This window comes from Herpailurus yagouaroundi, unplaced genomic scaffold, assembly GCF_014898765.1.
Source record: "Herpailurus yagouaroundi ecotype Mexico unplaced genomic scaffold, PumYag 186, whole genome shotgun sequence".
Classification (NCBI taxonomy): Eukaryota; Metazoa; Chordata; class Mammalia; order Carnivora; family Felidae; genus Herpailurus; species Herpailurus yagouaroundi.
In genome coordinates, this window is record NW_024412417.1 from 34,291,433 (window position 1) to 34,295,661 (window position 4,229).

A 4,229-nucleotide genomic window follows, 5' to 3' on the forward strand; every position below is an offset into this window, starting at 1 on the left:
ACAGTATACTTTCCTCTCAAACCAATAATGGTGGGCATGTCTCAGTCACTGCTATAGACAGTTGAACTCTGTGAGGGATGCTATAGACCACTGAAAATAACAACAGCTAAGGAGAAAAGGGTGTTCAGCACAATGGACAGCTTGTACATATTCTTTCCCCAACATGATCATAATTCTTTGGACCGAAGCCAAAAGAGCAATGCTGAAATTCTTGGAGTGATTATGGGAGAGGAAGACCAGGAAGAAAAGAAAGTAAAGAAATGCATTTTTTTTTTTGCAATCTAGATAGATGCTTTATAATCTCAGTCATTCACTGTTAATATTAAAAACAATTTGTACCCAAGATGATGATTCAGAACCTATTAAGTGTTCAATGAATTCTCCTAGATGGTCCCTGCAGCCTTTAGTTAACCTCCCTGTAGTTCAACCATCTGCCATTCTATGTCAGTATCCCATTATTGAACACAGTTTAGATTTTCATCCTGCCCTAGAGACCCTTTAGCACCCACTTAAATCATTGGATACAAGAGGTAGTTGGGGTAGAGCGTTGGGGCTGCAGTTAATTGCTCCAAAGGCGCTATCCTCACGTACTTGTCTGCATACTGTGTGCAGTTATGTGCTTCAACCCCTGTAGTGGTTCAATCTGTGAATTAAGAAAAGGTGGTGGACCCTCACTTCTTCAGTGGAGGAGACAGAGGCTTAGTAGGGCTCAATGACTTGCTTGAGATCATTCAAATAATGTTTCCAAGGCAATATCTGAGCCCAGGTTTTCTGACTCAAATCCAGTGCTGCTTCCTCTATTGGGGCTGCTCCTTGGGATCTCTTGTCAAACCCATGAACCTGACTGGGTTCTTTGGGTTTCACTCTTACTCTCTGTAGCTCTTCACTGTTTTTCTGGGGCCAGGGCTCCAAGATGTACTTCCTGCTGGGTGACTTGCCTTTCCCATTGTTGGAATAGAGAAATGACACAAGTTTTAGAATCTTTTCTGACGCCGGTAAGGCCAACTTCACGAACCTACAACCTGTGTAGTAGGTTGGATCCCGTGCAGAGATCCCTGAGCTTGTCTTAATGATCTTCAGTCTCTGCCTTGAAATTCTGAATAATCTTTCACATAAGAGGCCCTGCATCTTTACTTTGCCCTGGGCTCTGCAAATTAGGTAGTTGATCCCTTTTTCAAGCTTATGACTTTGGTTATGTTTGTTAACTTCTCTGGACCTCAGTGTTCTCATCTGTAAATCAGAAACAATGTAGTTGTGCGTGTCTTAAAGTCTTCTTGTGGGGAATAAATCAGATATAACAGCAAATTGGCTAACAGAGCTTTTGTGCATGCATAGTCCTCAATAAATCTTAACTTCTGTACATCTACTCCAGGAGGGAAACGTGCTCGTTAATATCTTACTAAGTCAGCATGAAAAGGTTGGTTATATGTATTCTGAGTTTAGTTTTGTGCTGGATAATATAATCATTTTGATTTTTTCTGTTGTGAGATTAGATTAACTAAGAAGTAAAAGGGCTCCTTTTTCACCCAAAGGCACTAGTTCAGCCAAAGTGCAGACTTGGTAAGCAGAATGATGAGGGAAGCACTGTAATGGAAGCAAAGGCTAAGAAATCAGTCCATCCTCATTATTGCCAGGTCAGTACCAAGAGCACTCATGCTTCTCAGAGCAGCACTGCGCTTGATCAGCTGTAGTTGTCGGCCAAGGTGAGTGGTCAGAAAAAATTGTAAAGAATGCAGGAACTAAAGTTTAATGATACTTTTAAAACTTTGTGCCTAGCACTGATCTAGCTGGTTCAAATATAATATTTCATTTAATCTTCCTAAAGACTCCTAAAGAAGACACCCCATGAAGTAGATAACATTAGTATTATCTTATAGTTGAGGAAACCAAGCTCACTGAGTATTTACAGTTCTAGAGAACACCCTAGAATGGATAGTGTTTGGAGTGCATATTATTTGAGGACATAGCTAGAAGGGACAATAAAGATTATGTGGTGGCAAATGGATTTCATCCCATAAGTCTAATTCATTGGTAAGGCTGTGTTAAGAAAGATTATAGGATTCTACATGGGCTAGGTGGGGTAGAGTGTCTTGATCAATTAGCAATGTCTGCCTTGGGCTCTGGAAAAGTGGTGTAAGGCAGATATTCACCATCTTTGGTCTAGTCTCCTCATTTTACAGAATACATAATGACCAAGAAGTTAATATTGTTACAGTTTATACTATAAACTACTGCCTAAGCTAGCTTTTAATCCTTAAGTCACTGATACTTACAGCAAGGCTGTTTTACCAAACAAATAAGCAATAGACAGACAACAAAAAGCAAAATAAAACAGGAAGGAATATATTCATTGACATTACCAGCATCAATAGAAAAAGTCTCAGAGCTTAGAGGATTCTTTTTAAGATCCATAAAATCATAACCGAAAGAACATTTCAAACCTTAATATGCTTCAAAAACTAGGAAGCTTTTAAAAAACAAGTTGCTGGATCCTACCCACAGAATTTCTGAGTCAGTAAGTCTGGGGTGGGGCCTAAGAATCTGCATTTCTAGCACATTCCCAAATGAGGCTGATGATCCGGTCTGGGGACTATGCTTTGAGGGCTCCCTTTAGTAACTGTGCCTTGACCATTTATCAGATTCCTCTTAAAATGAATTATTCAAACATGCGGTTTTTATAAATTTGGGAGACTCAAGCTGTCACTCCCATGGGATTTATTTTTTTTTTTTAATTTTTTTTTTCAACGTTTATTTATTTTTGGGACAGAGAGAGACACAGCATGAACGGGGGAGGGGCAGAGAGAGAGGGAGACACAGAATCGGAAACAGGCTCCAGGCTCTGAGCCATCAGCCCAGAGCCTGACGCGGGGCTCGAACTCCCGGACCGCGAGATCGTGACCTGGCTGAAGTTGGACACTTAACCGACTGCGCCACCCAGGCGCCCCTCCCATGGGATTTATTAATAAGTTATGAAAATTATCTCAAAAGTTTTTGATTAGTGGTTGCTTCAGCAGCACGTATACTAAAATTGGAACAATACAGAAGATCAGCATGGCCCCTATACAAGGATTACATGCAAATTCTCGAAAATTCCATATTTTTTGGAACCCTCATGCACTGTTGGTGGGAATTAAAAATCATGCAGCCATTATGGAAAACAGCTATGGAGATTCCTCAAAAATTAAACATAGAAGTACCATATGATCCCCCTTCTGGGTATATATCCAAAATGACTCAAAGTAGGATCTCAAAGAGACATTTGCATATCCAAGTTCATTGCAGCTTTACTCACGATAGCCAAGAGGTAGAAGTAATCCAAATATCCGTGGACAGATGAATGGATAAAGAAAATGTGGTATACACATACAGTGGGATATTATTCAGCTAAAAAAAAAAAAAGGAAATCCTGCCGCTTGCTACAACATGGATGAATCTTAAGGATATTATGCTAAGTGAAATAAGCAGTCACAAAAAGACATACACTATATGATCCCATTTATATGAGGTATCTAAAGTAGTCAAACTCATAAAAACAGAAAATAAAATGTTTTGCAGGGAATGGAAGGGAGAGTTCCAGGGTTGCAGGATAAAAATGTTCTCGAGATCTGTTGCAAAGTATGTAAATATATCTAATGCTGCTGAACTCTCCATTTACAAATGGTTGAGATGGTAAATTTTACATGTGTATTTTACCACAATTAAAGAAAAAAATTGTTCATTTAAAGATAACACTTTCCCTGGAGGGCACAGTAATTCTTAGCTGGAGAGGTGTCTAGAGGGAAGTGGAGAGGTTCTTTGTGGCTGCTCAAATATGAGCTGGGTACTTATCCTGCGTCTGGTGTTAGCAAGCTCCCCGCTATTATAGGCCTATGGATTCCCAACCTCTCCTACGTGACTCTTCAGAGTATTGGTACCTAAGTCCAACCCAGAGATTCTAATTTGGCTGTGATATAACCTGGATGGTAAGATTTTTGAAAGCTCCCTTGCTGGATGGTTTGAATGGTTACAGCCAAGGCTATATAAATCATTATGTGGACCCGTGATTCATAAATTATGTTAAAAGTTAAAAAGGATCTCTTTGGAGCTCTGACAAGCTGTATATCCTCAATACTCCTCCATTCTGTTCCTCACTGAACCAGGTAATTCTCATTATTGTCCCCCTTCCCAACAAATTTGAGAAATGTAACATCAGATGATTTCTAATACCTCTTTGAGATAAAAATATGTCC

The 4,229-nt window shown here is 39.7% G+C and overlaps 1 pseudogene; it reads left to right on the plus strand.

The window, feature by feature from the left end:
- Positions 1-3,002: 3,002 nt before the first annotated feature.
- On the plus strand, positions 3,003-3,103 carry LOC121043279 (uncharacterized; annotated as a pseudogene).
- The last annotated feature ends 1,126 nt before the right edge of the window (positions 3,104-4,229 follow it).